Source organism: Anneissia japonica, unplaced genomic scaffold (genome assembly GCF_011630105.1).
Source record: "Anneissia japonica isolate Jap-2015-1 unplaced genomic scaffold, ASM1163010v1 scaffold18135_len23227_cov135, whole genome shotgun sequence".
Classification (NCBI taxonomy): Eukaryota; Metazoa; Echinodermata; class Crinoidea; order Comatulida; family Comatulidae; genus Anneissia; species Anneissia japonica.
In genome coordinates, this window is record NW_022715511.1 from 2,713 (window position 1) to 22,974 (window position 20,262).

The 20,262-nt window shown below is 35.2% G+C and overlaps 2 non-coding genes across 2 annotated transcripts; both read left to right on the forward strand.

The window, feature by feature from the left end:
• Nucleotides 1–477: 477 nt before the first annotated feature.
• On the forward strand, nt 478–551 carry Trnat-agu. The gene has a single exon. It is a non-coding gene; the product is annotated as a tRNA-Thr (tRNA).
• A 19,518-nt stretch (nt 552–20,069) lies between these two features.
• On the forward strand, nt 20,070–20,143 carry Trnat-agu. Its single transcript has one exon. It is a non-coding gene; the product is annotated as a tRNA-Thr (tRNA).
• The last annotated feature ends 119 nt before the right edge of the window (nt 20,144–20,262 follow it).

A 20,262-nucleotide genomic window follows, 5' to 3' on the forward strand; every position in this document is an offset into this window, starting at 1 on the left:
TAGGTGCCATAATCATAAATTTTCTTACATCAGCCCCAACAATGGTGGGGCTCAGGTAGCCTAGACCCCCACCTATGAAAGTCCTTCCCTCTGTCCCCGCTAATTCAAATTCATGGATCCGCCACTGCAAAATTTGTTGACATTGACATTTTACACAACCGAAGCGGCGGACGCTCCCGAGTTTTACCTGATAATGTGTCTAAATCCAGGATCAAGACACTTAATATATATTTCTTCATAGTAAAAATACGCAGTCTAGACGGTGTACTGTACAGATGAGGTGGTCAGACAAAAAAGTTCGGATAAATATGGCTTCATCTTCCTTTAATATGAGCGTGGATGTATGAAATATTGGTCATTTCGGCCCTGAGTCGTTTTGGCTTGGAGGTAAAACATACATTATACCTCTTTGTTTAAGTTTTGCAAGTGAAGACAGCATTCATAAACTATAATTGTAAAAGTATAAGGTCAGAAAGTGGCGCTGTGGCTTAGTTGGTTAAAGCGCCTGTCTAGTAAACAGGAGATCTCCAGTTCGAATCCGGGCAGTGCCTATATATTTGTTGCTATATTATATAATAGTTTTATATTACCTTTAATTCACAATCAGCTTTGTTTTCAATCTAAATATTATAAGCTTTCTTGCATATGAAAATGGTGGTCACAACGAATCTATTTAAAGATATGACGTAATGAGTAAAAATACAATGACAAAGCCCATAATATATGGGCTCATCACATAGAATTTGATAGAGAGGACTGGGCTTTACAATACATGTTAGTGGAGCAATGTGATACAAGACACTCGGCAATATATTTGGTTTTTTTTCGATTCAAAATAACACAGAAAAACATGCAGAGAAGGAGGTATGGATTTATTTGTTTATAATGTGAGCTTAACAATACTGCATACTTCCAAAAGCTTTAAGAGTGAACACGCGGATTCAATATAATGTAATAACGAACAGATACCCAGAGTTCACGGAACTAGGGGGTGCTGCGTTATGGAGAGTAATGTATGACCGGAAATGGTCTGCAGTCAGTTGGTTGTTATTATGCGCCAGTGATGTTGGAGTACGTCAGCAAGATGAAACTATTTATGTAATGCATTTATGTAATGCATGAAAAGGTCAGTGGTTTGTCAGGTAGTGAAATGAATATTGTACATTTGAAGTGCTCCCTCCATGCATAAGTGTAAGCTAAATTACGGTGATTAATTAGCGAAGATATGGAAACAATATTTCGAAGTTCCCTCTTTCCAAGAGGGGATGTAAATGCTTTGTGAAAATGAGTACGCCGCGGTACTCATTTTCACAAAGGAATACACACAACTGGTTAGCTAACAATATGCAAATGCCACATGAACACATGGGAAGGAAGGCACAATCACGTTCTGTTGCCTAGCAAACGTCTGTACTGTAGCGTGGGAGGCGGGGGGGGGGGAAGGGCTAGCCTACTGATGTACTGTGTAGCGGGGGACGATGAGGCATAATAAGACTAGGCCGACTAGGCCTAGGCCTAAGTAGACAGTGCAATTATATGTGATAGAAAGTAGGCCTACACTTTCAAAAGAAATATACAATGCGGCTCTTGTAGTCCTTGCTAGACAAGGCATCCATGTGCATAGCAGTGGTGTTTGTTTATCAATGAAAAAAGCACGCCGGGAAAGCTTGCCTTACCAGGAAAAGGTGACGTAATCTAGCTTATGACGTATGCATGCTAACTATATCGTGAGTGTGACGTCACCAAAAAATAAAAATTTTCTATTATAACCAAAATATAATAGCTAAAAGGTTTGTGGGCGTAAATTCCATTAATACGAATTAAGGGTAGCAGAATCTCCTTGCCGTACAAATTACAGCTCTTACTGACGTCTCAGTCGAGAAATACGGGTAGCTGAAGTTTTTCTCGCAAATCTGACTACGAAACCATATCGAAATTTCACTTTTGACTCTAAGTTGTGCTTCGCACACGGCGCTGAGGGCGGCGTTCCGGGAACCCTGCGTCAAGAAGGGTAGCCTCTTATTCCACGGTCTCAGTCGCCTCATGCATAATATAAGTGTTAACTCATTAGCCGTCACACTACACTGAGTTCGGTCATGAGTATTTATAATCAACTAAAACTTCTCGGTAACTGCAAATTTTCTATTTAGGGGCAAGTGCGTTGCCAGTGTATAGGCCTATAATAGTGGGGCCTTATTTTGTTCCTGAAAAGATCCGCTGTGTAGAAATACCATCGATGAGAAAGATTTGGATGTGAAAGAGAGAGTGAAAAAGAGGAAGAGGAATTAGGCCTACCCTAGGCCTAGTGTAGTACCATGAGGTAGTGCATGCCATTATATAGCTGCAATATAAAAGCCTACGAGAAAGTGACATTGTACATCTAGATTTGTTGCTGGACATCAAGACGCAAATATGCAAAAGAAGGTTAACATTAATATACAATAATAATTAGTGCACAATAATTTATTTCTAGGCTTAAATTACAGTATAAATTTGGCAGTGGGGCCTAGGCCTATTTTAGCTTATTCTCTAGAAAATAAAGTCACTAGGCCTAGTACCCCTAGACCTTAGGGCTAGGCCTAGGCAAGCTATACTTCTACAACTAGGCCCATACCATTTTAATTTAACTCTAGCTAGACCTAAGGCATATTTTGCACTTTTGAATAATAATAATAATAATAATAATAATAATAATAATAATAATAATAATAATTTTAATAATAATAATAATAAATTAATATTATTATCATTATTAAAATGAGGCTCAGAATAATTAAAGTTTTAAATTAAAATTTTTTTTTTTAAGACATTAAAATTATTAATTTAAACTGGAGTACTGGGACTGGATAGTGATGGTATTGCCAAGCTTGTGAATTGATTCAAATTTTGTTAATCCTTCCCTCCTTAGCTTTTGGTTATTTTTTTTCATTTATTTTAATGTATGTACCACATACAGACACATTGTCACAGTATTGACATACATTTTCTAAATTCAAAACATGTGTAATGAAACTGTGACATGCACTGCAGCACAGATTTATATACAATACATTTATTATGCCAACACATAACATGTGCAACAATAATATTTGGATTATTTGGGTACTAACCAACTCTTGTTTAGAGGAATACACACTCTCCAGGGTCTGTTTAAAATTGTTATAACTTTTCAATTTTTTTTTTAAATTTAAAACTTTAATAATTCTGAGCCTCATTTTAATAATGATAATAATAATATTATTAATAATAATTATTTAAATCTAGAAATAAAGGCCCTAGGCCCTAATTAGTATTGTTATTGTATGTAATATATAATAATAAGTTAACCTGCTTGCGTCTTGATGTCCAGCAACAAATCTAGACCTAGCTTAAGGCGGGTTCCCACTGAACGCGATCAAGCGATTTTTGCGTCGAAATGTGACGCGCGCTGCTGAATCGAAGACACGACTGGCGTTTCCAATGTGAACATGCAAACGAATTTGTAGTCGAGCACGCGAAAGCCCAATATTCGAACTTTGACGCGGTGCGCGCGGTAGTCGCGAAAGCTTTGCCTGCGAATTCACAAGAGTTGATCCACGAAAAACTTTTTCGAATTCGCGGCCGATAGACCTATCGTAAAGCCGGTTTTCCACTAGGCGAATTTATTCCCGCGAATCGAAAGCGTTGGTTCATGCGCGTTCACATTTCTATCGGAGTTTGGCGAAGCGAAGAAATGCGCAACCAATCAGAGCTCAGGAAGCGAACCGACGCCTTGATTCGCGCGAATAAATTCGCCTAGTGGAAAACCGGCTTAAGGCTTAGATTCAATTTATGTTAAAGGTCAACAATAAAGTCATTATCAAAATGCAGATGTGCGCACGATGACCGACGAGTCCGTTTCATGCAATTCTGCGGAACAGTAGGCTACCTTTGTTTGGGTCTGTGACAATTGGGAGCAAAGAAATTGTGACATTGCGTGGTAAAGGATTTGCAGAGTTGAGTTATCTCCTCTTTCTACCAGTATTAGGCCTGTCCAGCCTAGGCCTCTGATACCCTGCTGATACTACCTGAGACCTACAGTAGGGTAGGCTAGGCTAGGCCTCTATCTACCCTTAGGAGGCCTAGCTCTAGGCCTTGAGTATATATGAACTAAAAAAAAACTGTTCATTCACTCTTTTGATTCATTATGGAGTTCTGGGATGTTAATCCTGAGGATTTTATCTAATTTCATCGCACGGCCCTTTTCCTCCATCTATCAATGCGGTAACAAAATCAGTTTCATTATTACTTCTCTGTTGCCACCCGCCATTTCGAGTTTTCGCGCGCGGTCAGCAGTGTGGGAACAGGTAAGCGAATCATTGGAAGCGAGACGTTCTTTACCGAAAGTCAACTCTTGTGAACTTTGCGCGATTCGCTTCGCTTGCCGCGTGACGCTCGCGGACGCTTTCGCTTGACAAGTTTATTTAGGCCTAGATGTGGTCTCTTTCTCGTACCGTAGGTTTTTCTAGGTTTGGCATGCACTACCTCTAACTCTGAATATACTACTAGGCCTACATTGACGTCACCTAGGCCTAGGACTAATTCCTCTTCCTCTTTTTTACCCATTTCTCTCACCTTAATTCTCATCAATGGTACACGGCGAATCTTTTAAGGAACATAATACTAACCAGCTAGACTAAAACCGCTGGCACCGCACTTATATAGAAAATTTGCAGTTTGCCGAGAAGTTTTTGGTGATTATAAATATTCATTACAGCTAATCGTTTACATTATGCATGAGGCGGACTGAGACCGAGAAAGAAGAGACTACCGTCAAGGAGCGGCGCGCCATTTTTTTTTTCCTGGACGTTTGAGGCAGTGAGATTGGTGATGCTATTGATTCAACGTAAACTAACGCCTCATTGATGCGTTTATAGAGTTTCCTGCCGCTGTTTGCACGTCGTCCAGTGTTAAGCGATATATTCAAGGCTTGAGTAGGCCTACCATGCATCATGCAACACCGAGTCTTACTGTTTTCTTATAATGAAGAGTATGGTTGAACGCCCACGGACTTGTACCCTTTTTTTAAATTTTTATTATAACAGAACATGTCTAAAATAAATAATAATTAGGCTATTATCTACAAAATTATAAACATTGTTACGGCCTTTGTTTGCACTCACGCGTACATTGTATGTGCACCAACATAAAAACTGTGTTTCACTTGACGTAAATGCACAAGTTTATAAACCTACGAAATGATGTTGCCCTACCTGACGCGGTATATGTACTGAATGCTCAGTACATTCTTAAATACTTGCAAAAACAATCTCGCAAGTGATTCTGGGTTTTTTTTCGCAACTTTATTTGGGAATGTACTGAGCATTCAATACTATACCACGTCAGGTAGGGCAAACATCTTTTCGTATCATTTATCCTGACGCAAAATGCCATCGGAGTATTATAAACCTACACCCCAAAATAAGAATATAATACAGGAATACTACTGATAATAGTACGGCAGTACTCGTATAAATATTTTATTCTGAGGCAGATACATAAATTGTTTGATTTATATTTTATATGAATCTATGAATCTGCCTATGAAGCAACTTATTTCATTATATATATATATATATATATATATATATATATATATATATATATATATATATATATGTGTGTGTGTTTTAGGTTAAATTCCACTTCACGGATAATGTATCCGAAATCAAGAAGAAACACACGGTATGGTTAAAAAAGATCACAGTAAGTAACATGGTAACACTATAATTAATTGTAAAAATTATCACACATTGTTTGTATTTTTTAAGTTATGTTGATGCCTTAAAAAACAAGTCCCATTATCTTATATTAGCAATGTTAATACTGATAATATTGGTCATCATCATCATTATCGCCACCATTGGTATTATTTAATTATTGTCATTGTCATGATAATTATTAGACCTATATTACTGTGCTTATTAATACTGTACTTTACTGCATACGTCAAGTAGGCCTAAATACATTTCGTAGGCCTACAACTTATAAGTATTTATATTTTGGTATGCGTGACTGAGATACATTCCTAATATTACGGCCTAGACCGAGACCTAACTGTATACAGTATTGTTTTGTAATTATAGCCTAATCATTATTCAATTCAAAATAGGCCTATGTATTTCAGAATTACAATAAAAGGAGAGCTAAGTCTGTGGTGTTCAACACTCTTCATCCTCGCCATGTCGCTATCGCATCACGTCAGTGGGAAAGCAGGCCCGTAAGGGGGGGGGGGTGCAGAGGGTGCGAACGCACCCCCCCCCCAAATTCAAAAAGGTCCACTTTTTAAAACCTATGTTTTCACAAAATCGTTCCTAATTATCATAAAATGCTATAGCATGCATTGCAATATATATTTGCCAGCTTATCTAACCGTTGATTTTTAATAATGTGATATGAAATTTGTTAGAAATTGATCGTCTTCGGTGATTGCAGATTGATTTATATAATATGAAGAATGTTATCTATAGACCTGCAGATGTACAGGACATAATAACGTTACTTTTTCAGGTCCCCAAAACACCCAAATTAGTGAAAATTTCATGAAATATTCATGAATTATGTGTTTAATTCACTAAAATCGTTCCTGATTATCGCGAAATGCTATAGTATGCTTTACATTTTTTGGCCCGCTCTTCTAGGCCCTACCCGTCGATTTTTAATAATGTGTTACGAATCAGCTCCAGTGATTGCAGATTGATCCATTTCATCTGTAGGCCTACAGATGTAAAGAACATGAAAAATTACAATTCCACAGTGGTGGATTCAAGGGGCAAGAGCCCCCTAAAATTATAAAAGAAATGGAGAAAAAAGAAAAATCATAATTAAAGTTTGTCTGAGAATGCCATTTCCTGCCATTTTGAGGTAGGAAATAGGATATTACAAATTATGGATTTTAGAAATCCATTAAAAAAGGCTCTCAAAATGATAATTTGTCAGAGCTTTCAGAAGATTCGCCCCACCCTCCCGAGGATCCCTAGGCAGTCGCCCATCGTAAGGTCCACTTCGGTTGCAAAACGCACTCCCCATCGAAAATCCTGCCTACGGGTTCGGGTTCGGGAAAGCCACTTCGCGATTTGACCGTTATTCGGCTGATTTTCACCTACTTACGGGTTAGCGTTTGACTAGCGCCCTCGGTCGTTCAAATGCGTGACACGTTTTCGCGTCGATTGGCCAATTGAAACATAATATAAGCTTGTTCTGAAAAAAGATAAAATAAAATATATTTAGAGACCTCCAAGAATTACCTAATATGGTAACAACATTACCTAATAAGTCAAGTTTGCGATCCACTCGGTTTCTTTCGGAAATCTCGACAGGAACACGAAGCAGGGTTGCCATTTGGCCTTTTTGACGGCCAGATTCCTCAAATATGGCCGTATAAAAATTCGCCTCAGTGGCCGTAACGTTTGAAAAGTGACGGCCAAACTATTATTTGACCGAATTTTGTGAAAAGTTTGCATTTTTTCAATACAGGCCTAATAAAACATAGACTTGTTTTGGATATGTTATTTTGTCAGGGCCGTAGCCACTACGTTTGGTCAGTTTTCAATATGAACAACTTTTTGACAGACCACAAGTTAATTAGGTTTTGAATAGGAAAAAAGGGCTAAATTCCACCTGTATGTTTAGACTCAACATACTCTCTCGTTGACATAACTCAAGAACCGTATGATAGTTTACATTATTTTTTTTCTCTTTAGTGTAGCCTAAAATTTATAATGACTGATTAAGAAACTAGGATGCATTCAGTTGAAATTTAGTGTCTAGTGTGCTTACCTTTTATCCAAATCAAGTAGGTCAATTACTACACATAGTGAGCTTTTGCAGAAAATCAGACTAAAGGTTCCATACACTTGCCTAGGACATACCGTACTTCTTCACTAAATTACCAAGCCAAGACAAAAAAACATGCCTTTATCTGTATATTTATTCCTGATAGTTATAGTATGCAACATTATTTTCTATAAATAAATATACTGTAAATATACCTTTTTTAAGCACTTCTCTTAAATACATGCCAAGTGCGGATCCAGATGATGATGATGATGATAAGAAGCTGTGCAAGATTAATTAACAGGCCCTTTGATGTGAAGTGTCAAGCGAGGCCCGTAGCCTAATTTACGGTTGGGAATTTGGAGACATTATCGTCGTTATCAAATGTTCAATGCACACGGTCGGATAATAGATGATTTATGATATCTGTTTTGTATAGAAAGTAATATGAAACCCATAAAATATCAGTTCTGGCATTCATTTATCTTTCTGTGGAAAATGTAACATATGAATCATACAAAATAAAAAGAATTCAAATACAAAAAATATATGTAAAAAACATCTACACTAAATCAAAATGGAATATTCACTGCCTGTTGGATCCCATTTTTAGTACCGGTATTGCTGGGGTTCAGAAGGCTTTACATTATAACCAATCTCCGTATTTCTGATAGATTGCTGATTAAAATGTAAAATATTTAAGCTTTTATATTCAGTACATTCTCAAATGTTAATATGTAAATCTCGAAAAAAACCAAAATTACGTTATATTCATGCACCGAAGTAGAAAGTTTAACTTAATTTTGATATATGTTATGTGTTTTGTTGAATTTTTTTTAATGATATTACAGTCCAATATAATTCAGCGGAAGCATACTAACTCACATACTGAATGCAGTAGAATATGCCTAACGCAATATTTGCCGATTGTTAACTGTCGATGCATTTATTATGTTTTAGATTACGTATACGATTATATAATTATTTATTCTACAGATTATTTGCTAACCAAATCTTTAATTGACTTTTGAACAATATTTATGTAAATGTACAAGAGCCGAGTAGTACAACGATATTACGCAATACATTTACAAAGTGTTATCAACTATAATTGAAATTAAAATGATATATTAATAAATTTATTTAGTTTTTATTATTATTAGTATAAATATAATCCCCAAATAATTTATTGTTAAGTGAAATACAGGTAATGTAAAAATAATAATGTTACCAACATGCATGTGTATATTTGTGAGTTCAGTTATATTATGTATGTTGTATAACTCGCATCCAGAATGTTTTGTTAATATTATTATAATGGTTGTTGATGGTGAATAAGAAGATGTTGATGATAATAATGATGATAAAAACAACGATGATGATGAAGCAGATGATGTTGCTATTGATGATAATAATATATTAATGATGATGATGTTGAATGATGATAATGACTGTGGTGTTGGTGAAGTCAACGGTGATGATACTTATTCTGCACTAAAACTATACCGACATATGTATGCAAATAATATGCCAAAACTATCTACAACAGCATCTCTCGAAGTTTCACATAAAATATACTGGCTTAGCCAAGTATTTTGTTTACATCTGGGGTGGAGATATATAACATAGCGATTTAAATAGACCTGTGCTATTAAATTAATTTTATTAAAAAGTAGAGTACAAAGAGTCCTATACGTATACAGTAAGGAACATAATAAAAAAAATAATTATATTATACCATTTCTTCAATCTTCAGTAATTAAATCATTGATTAAATCCTATCGGATAAGAGAAAAAAAAAGAAGATTAATTTGATGTTCCCGACACGTCCCTCGATTTCGTTTTGCGAAAATGACCATCTTTCAATGATGAACCCCTTCATCTAAGATGATAACCACTGATATTCATTTAAGAGTAACAATAGACTTATTTAGTATAGGCCTATACTCTAATAGTAAATATTGGTTACACACAACAAATTCAATCCATTAATTAGTTATCATAGGTCAACGTTAAATGAAAGAAGATAGATAATGACTATATAATATAAATTCATATTACAGTACTGATAGATACACTATTAATCAATATCAACAGATGAAGAGGTCATTCTATTTTATAATTTCTTATAACTTGTGATGATGTCCAAGTCTGCACTGCTTCATGTATCTAATAATTGAAGTCAATGTGATATGTAAGCATTTCAAAATGAATTGGAGCACGCACAGGCCTGTCAAAGTTAAACGATCTTGTTTCGTATGAAGAAGTGTACAGATTAAGCCTAGTGACGTGCCATCGGTTATTAACAATTTCATTGAAGATGGATGTTCAGGGCTAAAAAATTCAAAATTGTCGGGAAAAAAATAATAACAACAATGAAATCCACCAGCTATTAATACTACGAGACAGAAACCTGATTCATAAACCGTTTAGGTCGAGTGTGATTACTTAATAAATAATGACATCGCACGAAGCCATGGTTTATAAATAATACGTTATGCAAATTACGTAGTAATAGAATAGTGCTCTAAAAGTAAAAGTCAACTGCCAGTGAAAAAAGTCTGTAAAATTCATTATTTTTCCTTCAATTAATCTGAAATATGGATTGATATCACTTCGCACAACTTTGATCATCTATGTTCTTACAGTTTTTAGCGGTAGGTTTTGAATCCGAGACATTTACGTTAGGCCCGCGGCCTCAGTTGTCTGTTATGATTTCAGGCTTTTAAATAAGCGTAATTATAATATTACAGATGATGATATCAACCAAAACGCTAAACATATGTTCTGTTTAGGATTATTTCTCTTTAAATGATCATAGTTTTATTTTGGTACTTTTTCTTCCATACATCTTCATGACCGTATTCCGGTCCCAAAACCTAGACTCCAAAACAATGGGAACAGGTATAGGCCTAGATTAATATATGTATGCAGTATATAATAATACATAAGTAGAAGACTAAGAACCAGGATGGTGCCCGGCGGGGCCTAGCATACTTTAGTGAAAAATAACAGTATTCGATTTCAAGAATTGGGTTTCAATTACGGTTGGGATTTTCCAGGTTGTTCAAGGTAAAAATAACTTAATGCTTCAGCGATTTTTCTCTCTTATAGTTATAAAATATGTTTTTCTCCGCCGTGAATTACCTAACCATATTTGGTTATGGAACCACGGTCCTTTGTGTAGCATTGTCATAACACATTCCATAACACATTCAAAAGCGAAAATTACAGAAAACTGGATTTTCCGAATTTCGTTGAATCGAGGCAACTATATATATAACTACTTATATAGTTTTCTCATGTTAGATGTTTTTCCTATGTATTATGGCGATGGTGAGAGAGACGTTGGTTCACATGGCCTAGAGAGATGAGAGATGCAACATTATAATCGACAAATTGATACATTGTTTATCAGCCAAAGATCAAACGATGGTGATGATCCTATGCTACAAATCACACCAAACTATTAACAGTATATGTGCAAGCAGGCCTAAATTATTCAAAAGAAAATGTCTCAAAATTATGTCTTTCAAACGTAGTAATGAAAAATCGAATCTGCGGTCCAATTGGTTCCTCCCCATGTTCTCATTTTGTCCAACTATGTAAACCCCGCCACCATGCACACACACACACACACACACTGAAACACACACAATGGAAGCACAACCCTGCACGGCCATATTGTTTATGAGTGTTATGTGCTCTCCTTATGTGTTGGGAGCTGGGTACATAGTTTCTACAAAAGGGCATATTGTGAAATAAGCAAAAGAAAAGAAAAGAATAAATGTCGCGTGATACATTCTACTGATGTGTACACGAACAGTACATGGATGTGTAAAATGATGTTGTACTCAGGTTTCTGTAAAAACAAAAACAATTAAAATAACCAAAAAGCATATATAGGTTTGCAAAAACTGAGAATAACAGAACTAAACCAGTATAGCTTCACCAGTGATATATTTATTTACTAATTTTCATTAGACATATTTTAACTATGATTACGGTTAGAAATTCAAGAAAAATAGTAGGCTTCGGCATAATATGTAAACGATGAAAGAATATAAACTATGACTGCACATCAGTCATATTATCATTAGTGTTATACATATATGTGTCATTGAGATAGCTATTCAATATTATAGGCCAAAACATAGGCATACTCTATACGAAAATAACGATAACCCAATGTAAAACTAATAAATAAACCTCTCAAAATGTTATGTTCCTAATTTACAACCACCACCACACCACCTCACTTTGCTCCACTCCGCTTCAAAAACGCACAATAACTCGCCAAAACACTTTCTTTTCTATTTCAAAGAGGGCCACTATTTCCACTTTTTGTATACGTTTTTGGGGAACCTAGTTTTGAGTGGCCATTTTAAGATTTTGTAATCCGAAATGATTTCACCAAAATCCATTTTCAGCCTATAGCTTGTTATTACACATGTTATGTTTTTGAACACAGAATCCAAGCAACATATAGTATTGAAACATTCTGATTTTTAACAACTAAAACTGTAAAAAATAGGACAACCCACGTACATACTTTCCAACCACCACCTAAAAAAAAAAATTAAAAAAAAATCGGTTAACTAGAAACGTGTAGGCCTTTTATTGTATTAGTTGTGTACCTGCCAATTCCTTTCTTCTTCTGGTTAAACACACGCAAACATTTTACTTTTATAGTTGACAAAATAAAAAAACCAACATGCCAAGTATTGGTGTTGAAATGGAAATATTATGCAAATAGTCGATGTTTCTTAGCGTCACATGTTTAAATGTAAAAATGCATTAGGCCTATTCCCAATAAGTTCCGAAAAAAGTGAAGTTACACCTTTACTATAAGTGCACTAATTTAAATATTCATCATATAGGTATTACACGACTGAAAACATACATCTCCTGGCGAAGATAATAATGTTTACAGTAATGTTACAGGTTTCTTAATAGACTCACGCATTTTGATGGATTTGGCCACAATTGTTTATGTTACACTCCCTCCCCCAGTTTTTGCCAGATCCATCAAACTTACATAATGTTTTCGCGAGTATCCCACTTCTAAAACACTATACAATGAAAATCTAAACTCCTTTCGTTTCAAAGATAATATAAGGTAAACATAATTTATCATGCAACAACCTTCAATCAATTAATTAGTAATCTACCGTTGGATTACATAACTTATTTCAATCATTACATGGTAGTTTCAATATACAGTATTCTTGTTGCAGCTGACGATAGCTCAAAGTAAGCACTAAGTTAGCGATATGGGGACGTATTCGCCTGTTAACTAAAAATTCAGAAGGTTCAGAAGGAAGGTAGAATTTTATTCTGTTTCGTAGTCTTGGAACTTGTGATGACGTCCATTTAAGTACATACTGCTTCATAGTAGCCAACATTGTGTCGACTATATTTCAGTCGATGTTCCGTGTGATTGTTCTGAGTATTTCTCTTTATGACTGTTTTTGCTTTTCATGAATGTATTGCTTTATGATTTAGCTTCTATGTTCATTCTATATTGAGCTAGACGAGAGCTCAAAAAAAAAAACCACAATAATTAAAAAACAACGAAGTTAGCGGTATGCTGATTTTTTTTTTTCCAGCTGACTATATAATGAAGATCTTAAAAGACATTCCATATTCTCAGAAACATTTGACGATCTGCTTGAACAAAATATTCGCAAGTTGAAATAGCTATTGCCTATGACTTCCGTCTACTTCCGTCTGATATTATCAATTTCATCCAGGAATGTTCGATGGAGGGGAATAAAAATTCAAAACAGTCTAAAGATCCAATTATTTACCAATAAAATGCTCTAGTATTATAAGTCAATTCTAAACTCTATTCTTAACCAGCGATATTTTATTAAACTCTTCTGCGTGTGTATTTCCCCTTATGCTGCTTTATGGCTTTTTGACTACAAGAGCAGTTGTATCTCTGACTATTCTGAACCAATCTTCTCTTCCTTCCTTACACTTATTATGTTTTTGACAAAGTGGAATGATGAAGTAATAAGACCATCGTGTACAACCTTGGACTTTGACGTGGGCTCCGTCAGTGGCAGGGTCAGTACATCCATAAAAAGAACATTCTCCGAATGAACTTTCTGTTGCCTTCTCCCAATCTTGACGCCAAGATGCACTTTTTGGGCTATGCTGAGCGGTGTCGGTTAGGTTCATAACATAAATCTCACCCAGTCCTTTTTCCCCGAAGTTTATTACCATGCCCTCTGTAAGTTCAGACCAATCCACACTGGTAGCCATGTTTACGTCGCAAATAATCCAAACGAAGTGTTTGTGTAACGCTGCGTTTTTCCAATAGGCCTATATATATACATTTATGGTTCAGCGTCATTAATTTGTTATAAAGGACCAGGTTGGGATTTTCCAGATTGTAATACCAGAATAACTATAATTATTCAGCGTTTTCCCTCTTTTGTCATTTTATAATGATTATTTCCCTACCCTGACTTAACTCACCATATTTGGTTATGGAACTACGACCCTTTGTGTAGCATTATAATCACACACCCCAAATATAAATATTCACAAGCGGAACAATTCCAATTAAATTGGAAAGCAAATCAAATTTGCTATAATTTAAAAGAAAATAGACCATTATTTGCACAAAAAAAAATACAATCATGAGCACAATACACCGTAATATTGGGATCAGTAAATTAATTAAATAATAATATAGGCCTATGCACCAATTAAGTACTATCAACGGTTATCACGATTAAAATAATATGATTTCAGTCAATCTAGTTCCGACTGTTATATAACAATGAATATATACGGAAAATAAATCTCTTATAGAGTTTTGAAGGTGGATGGAATCATACAGACGCATTTAAAATCAACACATTTTGTAGGAGCGTGTGGCGCAGCGTGTCAGGTGTTGGACTTCCGTTGGACGTGAGATCGGGAGTTCGAGACCGACGCTCGTCGCATTGCTTGTATCCTTGGGCAAGGCACTTTGCTTACTTTTGCCCCTCTCTACCCAGGAGTATAAATGGGTACCTGGTAGGACGGTATGGCATTGAATGTATGGGTCGTGCGCGTTCAGACAGTATCTAGTGACCAGGGAATTAATGACGCCAGCGCCTTGTATACTCGTACTAGCTTGTAAAATCTGTGGATTGTGAAAGGCGCTATATAAATTCTGATTTAAAAAAAAATTCTGATGCGAAAAAAATAAAAATAAAAATTACCGACGATTTAAAATTAACATTAACTATAAGTGCATTATATTGTAAAATTAAGCATTCGTTGTTTGGAAGTGCAACATGCCCAGAATCCCTTCCCCATATTGGTAAACGCTGACTACGGATGAAGTTTGTAATAGCAACGATTTAATGGCGGAATATGTTCAAACTAGCTACTACTGTGTTTTGGTTGGTTAAAGCGGATGTCCTATAAGCAGAATGTCTCCTGTTCAAATCCCTCTCAGTGTCTAACATGTGATTAGTAGTATACTTGAATCAACCGCCAAATGTGTTTATAATGATGGACTTCGATCTTATTGCTCTTCGTTGTAGCCTAAATACGACCTATTTAAATCGCACTTTTGAAAATTTTCTTCCGTAATGAAATCATTGATTAAACCCTATCGGATAGTAGAAAAAAAGATTAATTTGACTCCCCGACACGTTCCTCCATATTTTTGTTTTTGTGAAAACGCCCATCTTTGAATGATGAACCACTTGATCTAAGTTGATAACCACTGATATTTATTTAAGAGTAACAATAGACTTATTTAGTATATATTCTAATAGTAAATATTGGTTACACACAACAAATTCAATCCATTAATTAGTTATCATAGGTCAACGTTAAATGAAAGTATATAGATAATGACTATATATATAAATTCATATTACATACTGATAGATACACCATTAATCAATATCAACGGATGAAGAGGTCATTCTATTTTACAATTTCTTTTAACTTGTAATGACGTCCAAGACTTTATTGCTTCATGTTAGCCAATAATTGAAGCCAATGTGATATTTAAGCATTTCAAAATGAATTGGAGCACGCACAGGCCTGTCAAAGTTAAACGATCTTGTTTCGTATGAAGAAGTGTACAGATTAAGCCTAGTGACGTGCTATCGGTTATTAACAATTTCATTTAAGATGGATGTTTTAGGGCTAAAAAATTCAAAATTGTCGGGAAAAAAATAATAACAACAAAGAAATCCACCAGCTATTAATATTACGAGACAGAAACCTGATTCATAAACCGTTTAGGTCGAGTGTGATTACTTAATAAATAATGACATCGCACGAAGCCATGGTTTATAAATAATACGTTATGCAAATTACGTAGTAATAAAATAGTGCTCTAAAAGTAAAAGACAACTGCCAGTGAAAAAAGTCTGTAAAATTCATTATTTTTCCTTCAATTAATCTGAAATATGGATTGATATCACTTGGCACAACTTTGATCATCTATGTTCTTACAGTTTTTACCGGTAGGTTTTGAATCCGAGACATTTACGTTAGGCCCGCGGCCTCGGTTGTCTGTTATGATTTCAGGCTTTTAAATAAGCGTAATTATAATATTATAGATGATGATATCAACCAAAACGCTAAACATATGTTCTGTTTAGGATTATTTCTCTTTAAATGATCATAGTTTTATTTTGGTACTTTTTCTTCCATACATCTTCATAACCGTATTCCGGTCCCAAAACCTAGACTCCAAAACAATGGGAACAGGTACAGGCCTAGATTAATATATGTATGCAGTATATAATAATACATAAGTAGAAGACTAAGAACCAGGATGGTGCCCGGCGGGGCCTAGCATACTTTAGTGAAAAATAACAGTATTCGATTTCAAGAATTGGGTTTCAATTACGGTTGGGATTTTTATTATTATTATTATTATTATTATTATTATTATTATTATTATTATTATTATTATTATTATTATTATTATTATTCCGTGCTTACACCTTGTTTATTTGCTCCTTATAAATTGACCTATTATTATTATTAATATTATTATTATTATTATTATTATTATAAAATATAGAGCATGAAGGAAAATAGCCTGCATTCGTGAATTCTGTATTTAGGCATATGGGGGAGGGGTAGGTACTCTTAATGGAGCGACGTTATAGTTCTCTTTATGCTAACCACGAAGATGTATAGTAAGTGTAACTGATAGGCTTACAGTAAACGTTCAAACTAGCGTAATATAACCACATTTAAACTCTAATTTAACGAAAACAATAAGATACTTAATTTGGCTATTTTTTTTAATGAAGTTGTCTAAAGATTAACTACTGAGAATTTACAGTACACTGTAGTTAATGTGCTATAGGTTGTAAAAACGGTATAGAGTAAAAAAAAAATATTTCGAATAAAAAAATCTCTCGCTTGACATTGGAATTAATCATTTGTGAAACAAAATGATAGGCTATGTCAAGTGTTATATTGAACAGTGGCAGATTCAAGGAGAACCCAATCAGCACGGGACCCCATCCTATTTTTTTTCAAAATGATTAAAACAAATGGAGTAAACAGGCAAAATTGTATTCAACTATTAATCTGAAAGTGCCATTTCCGGTCATCTAGAGGTGCCATAATCATAATTTTTCCTCAGCCCCAACAGTTGTGGGGCTTTCCTCAGCCCCAACAGTTGTGGGGCTGAGGCGGGTGGACATTCTATTTACGCAAGACTCTCCCTGGAACCCCTCTATTTCGACTTCCTGGACTCGCCACAGTTGGAATATTATTTCCGAGCTACATAGAAGGATAATTTTTATCCATCGGCGGAAAAGTAAAGTTTTCGTCGGGGAACCCATATCAATTGAGGATAACCCTCATAATAAATAATTCATTGAGGACGTGGAAACAATCTCGACTTCGACTTTGTTCGGAAATCTCTGGCGCGTTCAAGGGGAGACTAAATTGTTCAATTTTTCTTTAATGGAGATATAAGAAAAATTATATTCAAATTTTAAGTCTAAGAGTGTAATTTCCGGCCATCTAGAGGTGCCATAATCACAAATTTTCTTATCTCAGCCCCAACGATGGTGGGGCTGAGGTGGTATAGAATCTCCATCTGCTGAAGTACGGATTTAAGGGGACCCAGCCGGCCAATCCCCACCTTCCTAAATTGTTCCCACTTTCAAAAACATTCCGCCGCCGTTGCCTCTTCGCTGCAATGAAACTTAGAACACGTTGTAAAAAAGCATTTTTCAATAAGAAAGATGTATTTGTGTCGATCGTTTGAGTGTATTAATATTTGAATCTATTTGGTGCAACTCTTTATGAAACAGGTATATATTTAGGTAAGAATTTATGATTGTAGTGATATAGTGCTCATTGCTAAACGTCGATTACAAGATCCTTTCTAAGACCATTGCGACACGGCTAAAAGAGTACCGCCATCAGTTATTAACACTGATCAAACAGGATTCCTTAAGGGACGATACATTGGTGAGAATATAAAATTGCTTTTTGATATTATCGAACATGCAGAAAAAAATAATCTTCCTAATTTGCTTTTTTTCGTTGATTTCGAAAAGGCATTCGATAAAATAAAATGGGATTTTGTTTACTATGCACTAGAAAAATTTGGATTCAAAAATAATTTTATAAATTGGATAAAATTACTTTATAGTGATATTTATAGTTGTGTTATAAACAACGGGTTTTCTTCGGAATTTTTTTGCCTTAGTCGTGGTTTACGCCAAGAATGCCCTCTATCGCCGTACTTGTTCATACTCTGTACGGAGTTCCTTGGTAACGCAGTTCGTCAAACAGACAAAGTAGAAGGCATATCCTATAATAACATACAAATCAAATAAGTCAATTTGCTGACGACACCGTTTTTTATATTAAAGATTCTGGGGTCCGCCTTGCGCGGACCCAAAAACCCCTCAAGTTTGAGGGTCTATGTTTTAAAAATGATTCGGCCCTACTTGACATCGGTATTACAGTTCTTTAGCGTCATGGTAAGAACTCCGTATATTGCAGCCATAAGTTCAAGTCTCACTGACGTAACAAATTGTTTTTCATGTTCATTTTATTTTTGGGGAGCGTCATGGTAAGATCTCTCAATATCACTCTCGTTATTGTATTTAATGCATTTTTTAATATATACTTTTTGAATTATGTTTATTTTTGTTGTAATTTAACATCACTTCTCATTATGTTAATGAGGAAAAGCCTTGTGTTTTGTTTTGCGAACGTAAGCCCTATGTTCTCTTTTACACACACTTCGAGATTCTAACCTGTTTGCCAAATGACAACGTTTAATTAAGTGAATATTGTGACGTGTGTCTCACTTCTTACTTTTATGATTGTTTTTAGTTTTTCATTCCTTCAAATTTGTTGGTTATACTATGGATTCGATTCTGAAAAAAGTCAATCAACTAAACCAGTCAATAAAGTCTAGTCATTTTAAAGATCCTACTGCATTAAATGATTTCGAGCGGGTATCGACATACAGATAAAGCAAAAATTAAACAAGTATTAATAATATGTGCAATATATATTGTAAATATGAATCATTCGTTCAGTAAACGTTTGTAATATTACAAGTGAGTTTATTTAGGCCTATGTTTTGTTTTGTACCTTGGGATAAATAACATAGCAATTTGTGTCTTGGTCCAGTTTACACATGTAAAATATAAAATGGTCTCTATCTATTTTTGTAAGTTATCCAAACTGTGGAGGATTCAAGGGGGCCCATCCGGTCGGCCCCTAAAATTGAGATAAAAAAAAAAATTGTATTCAAATTTTAGCCTGAGATTGACGTTTTCGGGCATCTAGGTGCCATAATCATAAATTTTCTTACATCAGCCCCAACAAATGGTGGGCTCAGATAGCCTAGACCCCCATCTATGAAAGTCCTTCCCTCTGTCCCTGCTAATTCAAATTCCTAGATCCGCCACTGCAACATTTGTTGACATTACCATTTTACACAACCGAAGCGGCGGACGCTCCCGAGTTTTACCTGATAATGTGTCTAAATCCAGGATCAAGACATTTAATAATTTCTTCATAGTAAAAATACGCAGTCCAGACGGTGTACTGTACAGATGAGGTGGTCAGACAAAAAAGTTCGGATAAATATGGCTTCATCTTCCTTTAATATATGAGCGTGGATGTATGAAATATTGGTCATTTCGGACCTGAGTCGTTTTGGCTTGGAGGTAAAACATACATTATACCTCTTTGTTTAAGTTTTGCAAGTGAAGACAGCATTCATAAACTATCATTGTAAAAGAATTAGGTCAGTAAGTGGCGCTGTGGCTTAGTTGTTTAAAGCGCCTGTCTAGTAAACAGGAGATCCCCGGTTCGAATCCGGGCAGTGCCTATATTTTTGTTGCTATATTATATAATAGTTTTATATTACCTTTAATTCACAATCAGCTTTGTTTTCAATCTAAATATTATAACCTTTCTTGCATATGGAAATGTGGTCACAACGTAATC